Genomic DNA, 13,673 nt, shown 5'->3' with positions numbered 1-13,673 from the left:
TGTTTGTGAGCATGCGCACTGGGATGCGCCCACGGGACGACGCATGCGCGGTTCGTTATACGTATCTGTCTGGCGCTCGGCCCATCATTTGCATGGGGTTAAGCCTCATTTGCATGGCTCACGCCCACTTCCACCTACGCCGGCTTACGCCTAGGAAACGCAGCACAGTTTTGGGAGCAAGTGCTCTGTGAATTCCATACTTGCCTCTCTGCGCTGCGTCGGCGTAGCGTACAGGAGATACGCTACGGCGGCATTAATGTGCGCCGCTGTCTGTGAATCCGGGCCAAAGTGTTCAATGTGTCATTGGCTTGAGAGGCAGTGTGCTGCTGTGCATGAGCCCATAAAGTGAATGAACCCGGCTGTAAAGTTCAATGAGCTCTTTAGATAATCTAAATCCACCTGACATGGCAGCAGAAATGTAAGCACGCCATTCTTCCTAGCTTGCTTGTTTTTTTTTTAGCTCTTAGTTCTCTTGTACACAATTTTAGATATCACTGACTGTGACTCGAAAGCCTCCAGTTACAGTGCCTTGAAAAAGTATACATACCCCTTGAAATTTTCCACATTGTCATGGTACAACCAAAAATGTAAAATGGATTTTATTGGGATTTTATGTGATAGACAAAGTGGCACAATATTGTGCAGTGGAAGGAAAATTATAAATTGTTGTCAATTTTTTTTACAAACAAATATGTGAAAAGTGCGGCGTGCATTTGTATTCAGCCCCCCGGAGTCAATACTTTGTAGAACCACCTACCGCTGCAATTAAAGCTGCAAGTCTTTTTGGGTATGTCGCTACCAGCTTTGCACATCTAGAGCAGCGTTTCTCAATGCCAGTCCTCAAGATGCCCCAACAGGTCATGTTTTCAGGATTTCCCGCAGATGAAACGACTGTGGTAATTACTAATGCAGTGAAAGTTTTTAAATAATAATAAATAAATAAAATAATGGAAAGCCTAAAAACCTGACCTGTTGGGGCACCTTGAGGACTGGAGCTGATCTAGAGTGACATTTTTGCCAATTCTTCTTTGCAAAATAGCTCAAGCTCTGTCAGGTTGGATGGAGAGCGTCTGTGAACAGCAATTTTAATCCCTTCCCGCAAACCGCCGTAGCTGTATGTCGGTACTTTGACGTAGAATACCGGGGTTATGGCAGCAAATAGCTGCCATAACCCCGGTATGTTCTGAAAAGGTAGTCCTCTTTAAGATAAAAGTGGTCTCCACGGTGGATTCACCGCAAGATCACTTTTATCGGAGGTGCCCATCCCCCTCACGCCACGTTCTGGCTGTCTCAGCCTTTTACCGGAGCCGCCGATAGCGGCAGAGACGATTTGATCCTTTCCTCTCAGAGGCTGTGAGTTGAATGAGGGGCCCCACTCGACTCAAGGACGTTGGATGACGGAAGCAACGTCAAACGTCACTTCCGCCCAACGCCCTTTTTTTTTTATTGAATTTTTATAATACCATTTAAAGCGGGGGTTCACCCTAAAACATCTATATACCGTTACTTTCAGCATACTGCTGACATCAACAGTATGCTGTTTTTTTTTTTTTTTTTGCTGTACTTACGTTTTTTTTCGTTCTTTTGACCCGGCTTCCGGGTTCTCGCTCCCTCGGGGAGTAGGCGTTCCTAAGACGAGGCATAGATGATTGACGTGCGGGTGGGGCGTGTCGCGCCTTCCGAAGATATCCGAGATGGGACTCGGCACTTACGGCGCCTGCGCAGTCAGCTCTACACGGCAGGCGCCGTATAGCGCCGTAGAGAGCCGAGTCCCCCTCGGATGTTTTCGGAAGGCGTGACGCGCTTTGCCCGCACGTCAATCATCTATGCCTCGAGCACAGAGCGTCTCCTGGGAGGATAAACACTCACTCCCAGGAGACATTGCGCAGAGCTCCCCGTCGGGGAAAAAGGAGCACACGCCCACTCCCCGCAAGGAAGAAGACCCGGAAGTGAGGCTGAAGACAGGTAAGTGTACACATTTAAAAAAAAAACGACAATGCTACAAGCCTTTATTAAGGCTGGAGATAGGTTAGCTAAAAAGTTCATTTTGAGGGTGAACCTCCGCTTTAAGTGTAAATATGAGATCTGAGGTCTTTTTGAGCCCAGATCTCACATTAAAGAGGTCCTGTCATGATTTTTTATATTACAAGGGATGTTTACATACCTTGTATTAGGAAAAAAAGTGATCCCAAAATGTTTTTTAAAGGGACAGTGTAAAAATAAAAATAAAGAGTAAAATAAAGTGCCCGACCTACCGTGCTAAAGTGCAGAAGCAAACGCATACGTAAGTAGCGCCCACATATGTAAACAGTGTTCAAACCACACATTTGAGGTATCGCCGCGATCGTTAGAGCAAGAGCAATAATTATAGCAAAAGACCTTCTCTGTTACCTAAAACTGGTAGCCTGTAGAAATTTTTAGACATCGCCTGTGGAGATTTTTAAGGGTCAAAGTTTGTCGCCATTACACAAGTGGGTACAATTTTGAAGCGTGACATGTTGGGTATCAATTTATTCGGCGTAACATTATCTTTCACAATATAAAAAAAAATGGGCTAACTTTACTGTTTTCTTATTTTTTTTATTTAAAAAATGTATTTTTCCCCCCAAAAAATTGTTTGTAAGACTGCTGCGCAAATACAGTGTGACATAATAGGGGTTATTTATGAAAAGCAAATCCACTTTGCACTACAAGTGCACTTGAAAGTGCACTTGTAAGTGCAGTCGCTGTAGATCGCTGTAGATCTGAGGGGAAACTCTGAAATATGGGGAAGCTCTGCTAATTTTATCATCCAATAATGTGCAAGCAAAAATGCTGTTTTTTATTTTCCTTGCATGTCCCACTCAGATCTACAGCGACTGCACTTCCAAGTGCACTTTCAAGTGCACTTGCAGTGCTCTTGTAGTGCAAAGTGGATTTGCCTTTCGTAAATAACCCCCAATGTATTGCAACAACTGCCATTTTATTCTCTAGGGTGTCTGAAAAATATATATATAATGTTTGGGGCTTCTAAGTAATTTTCTAGCAAAAAGAAAAACAGATTTTAACTTGTAAACAACAAGTTTGAAAAAATAGGTCTGGTCCTTAAGTGGTTAAAGTCTTGTCACAGATTCTCAATTAGATTTAGGTCTGGACTTTGACTGGGCCATTCTAACACATGAATATTCTTTGGTTTAAACCATTCCATTTTAGCTCTGGCTGTATGTTTAGGGTCGTTGTCCTGCTGGAAGGTGAACCTCATGTCTTTTGCAGATTCTAACAGGTTCTCTTCTAAGATTGCCCTGTATTTGGCTCCATCCATCTTCCCATCAACTCTGACCAGCTTCCCTGTCCCTGCTAAAGAAAAACATCCCCACAACATGATGCTGCCACCACCATGGTGTGTTCAGGGTGATGTACAGTGTTAGTTTTCTGCCACACAGCGTTTTGCTTTTAGGTCAAAAAGTTAAATTTTGGTCTCATTTGACCAGAGCACCTTCATGGCTTCTCACAAACTGCAAACTGAACTTCTTAAAGCGGGGGTTCACCCTATCGACAGGAAAAAAAAAAAAAAATTTTCTTTTACCTTTAAATCAGGCACTGTAGCGCGAGCTACAGTATGCCTGTCCCGAATTTTTTCCCCCCATACTCACCTTGTAGTCGTCCATCGAAGATACCGGGGAATGGGCGTGCCTCTGGAGACGGAGGATGATTGACGGCCGGCTCTGGCGCGTCACGCTTCTCCGGAAATAGCCGAAATAGGCTTGGTCTTCACGACGCGTGCGCATAGCCTGTGCGCACGCGCCGTGAAGAGCCGAGACCTACTCCGGCTGTCTTCGGGGAGAGTGACGTGCCAGGGCCGGCCGTCAATCATCCTCCCTCTCCATAGGCACGCCCATTCCCCGCGGGAGCCGAAATCTACGATGGACGACTACGAGGTGAGTACGGGGTTAAAAAAATCGGGACAGGCATACTGTAGCTCGCGCTACAATGCCTGTCTCGATGGTAACATCATGTGGGTCAGGGTGAACTACCGCTTTAAGGCTTTCGTTCAACAATGGCTTTCTTCTTGCCACTCTTCCATAAAGGGTAGATTTGTGGAGTGCACAACTAAAAGGTTGTCCTTTGGACAGATTCTCCTATCTGAGCTGTGAATCTCTGCAGCTCCTCCAGAGTTACCATGGGCTGCTTCTCTTATTAATGCTCTCCTTGTCCGGCCTGTTAGTTTAGGTGGACGGCCATGTCTTGGTAGGCTTGCAGTTGTGCCATACTCTTTCCATTTTTGAATGATGGATTGAACAGTGCTCCTTGAGATGTTCAAAGCTTGGGATATTTTTGTATAACCTTACCCTGCTTTAAACTTCTCCACAACTTTATCCCTGACCTGTCTGGTATGTTCCTTGGCCTTCATGATGCTGTTTGTTCATGAAGGTTCTCTAACAAACCTCTGAGGGCTTCACAGAACAGATGTATTTATACTGAGATTACATTACACACAGGTGGACTCTATTTACTAATCAGGTGACTTCTGAAAGCAATTGGATCCACTCGATTTTATCAGAGTAAAGGGGGCGGAATACAAATTTATTTGTAAAAAATGTTAAAAACATTTATCATTTTTCTTCCACTTCACAATTATGTGCCACTTTGTGTTGGTCTGTCACATAAAATCACAATAAAATAAATTTGAATTTTTGGTTGTAACATGAAAATGTGTGTTGAGAAATGTCGTGAAGGATAAGGGGAAGGAGAAAAGGAGAGAGACAGAAGAAGGAGAGAGGGAGTGGGAGAGAAAAAAAGGGGGGGGGGGAGAATTATAATCTTCGAAACAAGGATAGAACTAGGATGAAGATGTAGAAATATACCCTCTGTTCCACTTCACCCTCCCTTCTAGATTGTAAGCTCTAACGAGCAGGGCCCTCTGATCATTCCTGTATTAAATTGTATTGTAACTATAATGTCTTCCCTGATGTTGTAAAGCGCTGCGTAAACTGTTGGCGCTATATAAATCCTGTATAATAATAATAATAATAATTAGGAGGAGACAAGCTCGGTATCCGTGTAATACCAGTGGTCACAGATAAAGGTACGTGAATATATAACGCCCAGGGTTCCCACATTCGTTCAAACAAAGCACTTCGGTCATTGATAATACTAACAATATTTTGTGTTTAAATCATCTAAAAGATACTAAAGGTGTCTTCCAGGCTCCTGCTATAGTGATTTTTGGCATCAGTAATATAAAGTAAATCAGACGTTTCAACGGACGCGGCCACTCAGTAGGGAAAACAGTAGGGCCAAGCTTGGTTGCTGATCAATAGAGAGCCCCGTCACTTTGCACAGCATCGAGAACACCCTATTCCAGAATACCCTAATTTTAGGGCATTCCCACCATATATGCAACATCGAACCCTGCAACATACAGCCCCCAAAACATTTCCGAATTTGCTTTAGTATACATCCTGGCCAGGCGAGTCGGGACCAAGTACCATCTGGTCAGCACTTTAAGTCCAGCCTCCACAAGGGAGACATTTAGGGCCAGATTCACAAAGAGATACGACGGTGTATCTCCTGATACGCCGTCGTATCTCTGAGTTCCGTCGGTCGGCTCTATGCGCCTGATTCATAGAATCAGGTTCCGCATAGATCTCCCTAAGATCCGACAGATGTAAGTGACTTACACCGTCGGATCTTAGGCTGCAATCTCACGCTGTCCGCTAGGTGGCGCTTCCGTTTGTATTCGCGAGGAATATGCAAATGAGGAGTTACGCCGATTCAGAAACGAACGACCGCCCGGCGTTTTTTTTTTATGTCGTTTGCGTTCGGCTTTTTCCGGCGTATAGTTACCCCTGGGTCTATGAGGCGCAGCCAATGTTATGTCGTTCGCGAATACGGATGGACGTAATTTACGTAAACGTCGAAACCAATGACGTCCTTGCACAAGGACGCCTGCAAACAGTTTGTTGAAGACAAGCAGACTAAGGACATGGATTACTGCAGTGGTTCTCAACCTGGGGGTCGGGACTCCCTCGGGGTCAAATGATGATTTGCCAGGGGTCACCAAATCCTGGGCTGTTCCTGAAGCCCTCACTGTTCTCCCAGGAAGGGAAATGATAAGAGGGGGAGGAACAAAGAAAAAGGGAGCGAAAGGAAAAATATAGAGAGCAAGAAAGACAGAGGGAAAGATGGGGGAACAAAAACAAGGAATTAGGATAGAGAGGGATAAAAGGGAACGAAAGGAGAGCAAAGAGAAAGAGTGATACATCCTAAAATGTACCATAAGGGGTTTTAATATTGTACGAGTGGAAGGCACTCAGGGAGCGCTAAATGTTCGCGGGTTAGGGGCGCAAATTACTTGTTTTGCCTTGGGTGCTTTCAACCCATGCTATGAAAATAATTTTACTGTTAGGGGTCCCCACAACTTGGGAAATTTTATCAAGGGGTCACGACACTAGAAGGTTGAGAACCACTGGATTACTGGAACCATGTCCTGTGGTCCGATGAGACCAATATAAACTTATATGGTTCAGATGGTGTCAAGTGTGTGGCGACAACGAGGTGAGGAGTACAAAGACAAGTGTGTCTTGCCTACAGTCAAGCACGGTGGTGGGAGTGTCATGGTCTTTGGCTGCATGAGTGCTGCCGGCACTGGGGAGCTACAGTTCATTAACCTGCCTGGCGGTATCCCCGAGCGTGACTCGGGGTGTTTTTTTCATGCTGCGATTGGTATCCCCGAGTCACGCTCGGGGTAGCTGTGCAGAGTGTGCAGCCGCGCGGCTTACCTGCTCGCAGCATCCACAGACAAGTTACTCACCTTGTCCCTGGATCCTGCGCTGCATCCCCGCTGTGTGAGCGAGCGGGTCCTCGCTCGATTCACAGTGTCCCCGTGTGCCGCCGATCTCCGTTCCCTGCGACGTTACGACGCACGGGGGCGGAGAATGGCGCCAAATTCAAAAAAGTAAATAAACACAATACACACAGTATACTGTAATCTTATAGTTTACAGTACTGTATGTAAAAAATACACACCCCCCTTGTCCCTAGTGGTCTGCCCAGTGCCCTACATGTTCTTTTATATAATAAAAACTGTTCTTTCTGCCTGAAAACTATAGATTGTCCAAAAGTGTCCCTTTATGTCAAAAATGATTTTAGAGCAGCTAGAAAACAGCGATAATAAATTATAATCACTTGCAGAATTGTGCGATAGCGATTTGTGGGGAAATACGTCATAAAAAAATAAAAGTGATGACAGCGAAAATTCTGCAACTGAGCAAATTTCAGTGATTTTGAGTTGATTACATTATTGAATAATTTTTATTATAATTATATTATTATTTGTTATAATTATTTATAATTATTTATTATATTATAATTTATAATTTTGTTTTTAAAAAAAAATCATACCCGGGATGCCTACTAGACTCTTGTTTGGTCAAATTTAAGTGAGTTATTCCTAAGAATTACAGACCTACAGTATAAAACGCCAAATTTCCTTGCAAAGTAATTGTACCGCTTTTGGTACGTAATTCCAGACAGAATCATACCGCCAGGGAGGTTAAGAGAGCCATGAATGGCAACATGTACTGTGACATACTGGAGCAGAGCATGATCCCTCCCTTTGGAGACTGGGCCGCAGGGCAGTATTTCAACATAATAATGACCCCAAACTCACTTCCAAGATGGCTGCTGTCTTGCTAAAAAGCTGAGGGTAAAGGTGATGGACTGGCCAAGCATGTCTCCAGATCTAAACCCTATTGAGCATCTGTGGGGCATCCTCAAACGGAAGGTGGAGGAGCGCAAGGTCTCTACCATCCACCAGCTCTGTGATGTCATCATGGAGGAGTGGAAGAGGACTCCAGTGGCAACCTATGAAGCTCTGGTGAACTCCATGCCCAAGAGGGTTAAGGTAGTGCTGGAAAATAATGGTGGCCACACAAAATATTTAAACTTTGGACCCACATTCTCACTTAGGGGTGTACTCCCTCTTGTTGCCAGCGGTTTAGACATTAATGGCTGTGTGTTGAGTTTTTTTGAGGGGACAGCAAATTTACACTGTCATACAAGCTGTACACTCACTACTTTACATTGTAGAAAAGTGTAATTTCTTCAGTGTTGTTACATGAAAAGATAGAATAAAAGGGGTGTTTTGTGAGATACTGTATACATATACATATACGAATATACTCACATACACACATACTGTATACACACCTTTTTAAAGTTGCTAAAGTACTTCTTACTTTGGCAGGTGTCTAGTGATAGAACTTTTTCAAAGTACAAACAAATTAATAAAGGTCTTCAATTTGGACAGGATCTTCTGGAATCTCTATTACTGATACTGAAAAGGATATCAGCTACATTTTAGTTTATGATGACATTCTTGTTATAATTGCTCATTTTCCTTTGCACTTACTAGTCAGACATTACTAAAGTCTACATAACTAGTGCTGACATTTTATTAAGTGGGTAACACAAAGATTATGGCTCTGTACTATAGGTCATCATCCTTATCATATTTAGCAACACTTGCTTGACCAATTGCTGATTATGTAGTTTATCTGTCATCTATTTCCTAGTTGTACTATACAAACACAGAAATCAGACAGATCATTACACTATATATTTGTTTGCATTTATATGTATTTGCACATTATATATATATATATATATATATATATATATATATATATATATATATAAGAAGGCCAGTATGGTGGCCTGAGTTTATGGGAGGAGCCCGGAGGGTATTTAAGCAGCCCACTCACACATGCTCTTTGTCGGTTCAGTGTGCGGTACTACACGTCACTGGGCCGACTCTTCCCAGCTCACCTCATGTCCGTGAGTCTGCGCATTCAATCACATTCGACATCGCAAGCACTTTGCGGCTTCTCCCTTCATGGTCTTCGCCGGCGGTTCCCGCTTACTTCGCAGGTAGGATTCAAACCTTTTCGTATCTTGTGCAATCTTGCAATTCGTTATGCTTCCTATCCTGCATTCCTTTTGGGAAAAAATCTGCTTCTGAGTTACTTTTGCTCATGTTCCAACATCATTCGGCTCAGGCATAATACATTTGCAACTTCCTTCTGCCAAACATACGATTCATTTGTAAATCCATTTGGAGATTGACATGTGTTTGTATGGGTTCTTTGGCAGATTGAGGTGGTAATTGGACTCACATGGTGCCTTCTCTGCACTTGATTAGCCTGGGGGGATGGGTGGTTGGTAGGTGTTCGGTATCAAAGCAAGGGGTAGCATACACTCTACAACCAATTCGTATCAGATTTGTTCAACACTCCTTACTATCAATTCATATCGGATTCATTTCATGCATTTTACAACCATTTTGTATCACATACATTGCATACTTTCTACCGTTGTCATTCATTGTTTCCCCCATGTCGTGTGTTTTAGTTCCCGCAGCGGAACTTACGAATTGCTTGTACACGGTTCTTCTCTCTCATTTATTTACCATAGTTATTGCCTGTGTGTCATGCATGGCGCCACACCACACTCTTGGGATGTGTTGCACATCCACTCCAGTCCAAAGCAAACCCAGTCGCACGTTCACTGTCCCAGGTAGGATTCGTTAGCTTGTCATGTCAAATTCGTGGCCACTCGTGGTGTCACCTGTACCATATGTTTGGTTCCCGCAGTGGAGCTTACAAAGCATTGATACGCACTTCTCGTGTTCTATTTTCTACACCCGGCATCACGCTACACGTTCCCGACATGTTTCACTCCAGCCACAGTCCGCCGCAAACTCACTCGCATGGCCCACTGTCGCAAGTAAGATTTGTTATTACATTCTTTATGTCTTATCAATTTGCTGCCATTCGTTGTCTCCCATATCGTTCATTAGTGGCCCCTGCGGAACCTACGATTCAAACAGGTGTTGTCCTTCTACCTTATACTACAAACAAACCAGGTGTTTCTATCCTTTCTCAGTAGCCCAATTCTTATTGATTGAGACCTTGCAACCATGCAAATCATCTCAGCAGTCTGATACCCTTGCTCAGACCCTTGCAACACATGACCCTTACAAAATGCAAAAAAAAAAAAAAAAAAAACGCAAAAAGGAAAAAAAATATATAAAACGCAAAAAAAAAAAAACAATTGCCACCACGTAATCTCAGCCCAGCAACCTGACACCTGTTGAGACCGTTGCAACGATGCAAAATTCGTCTCCACAGCCTGACACCCTTGTTAAGACCCTTGCAAACGCAATACCGTCTTAGCAGCCCCACACTCAACGAGACTCTTGCAACCACACTAAATCGTCTCAGCAGCCTGACACCCTTGTTAAGACCCTTACAAAACGCAAAAAAAAAAAAAAAAAATTATATATAAAAAAAAAAAACGCAAAAAAATAAAATAAAAAAAAAAACGCAAAAAAAAAAAAGAAGAAAAAACACAAAAAGAAAAAAAAAAATATAAAAGTGCAGAAAAAAAAAATTGCCACCACACAATCTCAGCCCCGCGACCTGACACCTGTTGAGACCGTTGCAACGATGCAAAATTCGTCTTCGCAGCCTGACACCCTTGTTGAGACCCTTGCAAACGCAATACCGTCTCAGCAGCCCCACACTCAAGGAGACTCTTGCAAGCACACAATTGTCTCAGCAGCCTGACACCCTTGTTAAGACCCTTGCAAACGCAATACCGTCTCAGCAGCCCCACACTCATGGAGACTCTTGCAAGCACGCAAAATTCGTCTCCGCTGCCTGACACCCTTGTTGAGACCCTTGCAAATGCAATACCGTGTCAGCAGCCCCACACTCATGGAGACTCTTGCAAGCACACAAAATTCGTCTCCGCAGCCTGACACCCTTGTTGAGACCCTTGCAAGCGCAATACCGTCTCAGCAGCCCCACACTCATGGAGACTCTTGCAAGCACGCAAAGTTCGTCTCCGCAGCCTGACACCCTTGTTGAGACCCTTGCAAACGCAATACCGTCTCAGCAGCCCCACACTCATGGAGATTCTTGCAAGCACACAAAATTGTCTCAGCAGCCTGACACCCTTGTTAAGACCCTTGCAACACATGACCCTTACAAAACGCAAAAAAAAAAAAATTGTCACCACACAATCTCGGCCCAGCAACCTGACACCTGTTGAGACCATTGCAACCATGCAAAACCGTCTCAGCAGCCTCACACCATTGTTGAGATACTTGCAAACGCAATACCGTCTCAGCAGCCCTACACTCATCAAGACTCTTGCAACCACACAATACCATCTCAGTAGCCTCACACCATTGTTGAGACCCATGCAAACGCAATACCATCTCAGCAGCCCTACACTCATCAAGTCCCTTGCAACCACGCAATACCGTCTCAGCAGCCTCACACCATTGTTGAGACCCTCGCAAACGCAATACCGTCTCAGCAGCCCCACACTCATCAAGACCCTTGCAACCACGCAATACCGTCTCAGCAGCCTTTACACCACTGTTTCAGATCCTTGCAAACGCAATACCGTCTCAGCAGCCCCACACTCATCAAGGATCCTTGCAACCACGGAATACCGTCTCAGCAGCCTCACACCATAGTTCAGACCCTTGCAAACACAATACCGTCTCAGCAGCCCCACACTCATCAAGACTCTTGCAACCACGCAATACCGTCTCAGCAGCCTCACACCATTGTTGAGTCCCTTGCAAACACAATACCTCTCAGCAGCGCCACACTCATTGAGACCCTTGCAACCACGCAATACTGTCTTGAGCAACCTCCCACTCGTCAAAGACCTTTGTGACCATACAGTCTCGCCCCAGCAACCTGGCATTCATTGAGACCCTTGCAGCCAGACAAATCATCTTTGGCCTCATGTACACTGCTGTTGGTAAAAAAAAAAAATGGGTTCAGACGGATGTTCAGAGGCATTCGAAACGCCAATGCCTGTAACAGCTTGTAAACACTGCCAGATGCGGTAACTCATGTTTACCAGCGTTTCATTCACAGTCGTTTTCATAAAAAAATTAAAATAAAGGGGAATATTGTCTCAGCAACTTGACACTCATTTAAGACCTTTGCTAAATGTAATATCATCTCAGCTACCTCACACCCTTCTAGACCTTTGCAACCACACAATCACATCTCAGCAACCTGACACCCGTTTAGACCTTTGCAGCCATACAAAGTCATCTTAGCAACCTGACACTCATTTGAGACCATTGCAAATGCAATATCGTCTCAGCAACCTGACACCCATTCATACCCTTGCAGCCATACAAAGTTGTCTAAGCGGCCGACACTCATTTGAGACCATTGCAAAACGCAACATCGTCTCAGCAACCCCTCACTTGTTGAGACCTGTGCAACCACACCATGCCATCTCAAAACAAACCTCATAATCATCGAGACCTTTGCAACCACGCAATATCGTCTCAGCAAACCAGACTGAGACCCTTGCAACCACCAATACCATCAAACCTTCATACTCAAGGCCCCTGCCACCACACAATATCGTCCCAGCAACCTGACACTCACTGACACCCTTGCAACCGCACAATATTGTCTGCAGTAGTATAAAACACTTAGCGGCACGCACCTACGTGCAAACCCGAATACAAACTAAACTTGCAAACACACCTCAGTGACAAACAATCAGCCATACAAACACGCAGTGGCACCCAGTTGGCCATTCATCTTCAGTGGCACACGGGCCACTCATCTTTTCTCAGTTTTTTTTCCTTCGGTTAGTTCAGGTTTTCATCCAGCACCAGCGAGTGCACGTTGGCCTGCGAGTGCATGTATATCGTCTTGTTGAGCACCTGTGTATTGTCTTGATTTTCTCACACCAATGCAAGATCCAGTCCAAGTTCTCAAACTAGACCAATCATCAGTAGCAGACTTAGCTATGTGGGACAACTTCCCCACCTGATAGAACATCATTTCAATCTTCATCCCGGCAGTGTCAGCCGAGCCACCAAAGGCTTTTGCAGCCATTTTTAGGCCGCCACTGGTTCCCCAAAACTTGGCCCTCAGAAATTCTCTTAAATTTTTGCTTCACCCAGTCTTCATCACGCCTCGTGCTGCACCCCATCGTGGCAGCTGCCCAGGTCTGGGGCCACACTTGAACAGGACAGACACTGTTCTTCACCACAGACAATCAGGCCACAGCCGACATCATCAATTAAGATAGATCTAAGTCACTCCCCATCACTTCTTGCGCAGGCTCGCGCAGCTGTCACTCCGTCACCAGTTAATATCTTATGTAGACCTTTTCCAGGCAAATGCAAAAAGCAGCTGATGCGCTTTCCTATTCCAACCTTGGAATGGATGTTTTTTCCAGCAAGAGCCTGGAACCGACCCAACAACTATCCCTGTCCCACCATGGACATTGCTGACGATGGACTGAAGTCGCATCTCGCCAACGCAATCCAACTTATTAACCACTCCTTGGCACGCAACACACTGAAGGCCTATCGCACTGCTTGGAACACTAATCGCACATTTTTGGCCCCTTGCCCCGGAGCAGCAATAGGCAACGTTGGACACATCCTAGCCTTCATATCGTATTGCCACATGCAGCTGACCATTTCTCAATACTATCACGCCATATCTAGATGGCATCCAGCATTTCCTGTCCCTGCAGGACCCCAGTAAACCGTCAGTATTCTCGAGCCCATGCAGTCAAGTCCCTCCTACAGGGCATACAGAAGCACCAACCTGTAGTCAGTGGCAAGCGCCTAC

Source organism: Rana temporaria, chromosome 3 (genome assembly GCF_905171775.1).
Source record: "Rana temporaria chromosome 3, aRanTem1.1, whole genome shotgun sequence".
In the NCBI taxonomy this organism is placed as follows: domain Eukaryota; kingdom Metazoa; phylum Chordata; class Amphibia; order Anura; family Ranidae; genus Rana; species Rana temporaria.
This window is presented reverse-complemented; position numbering follows the sequence as displayed.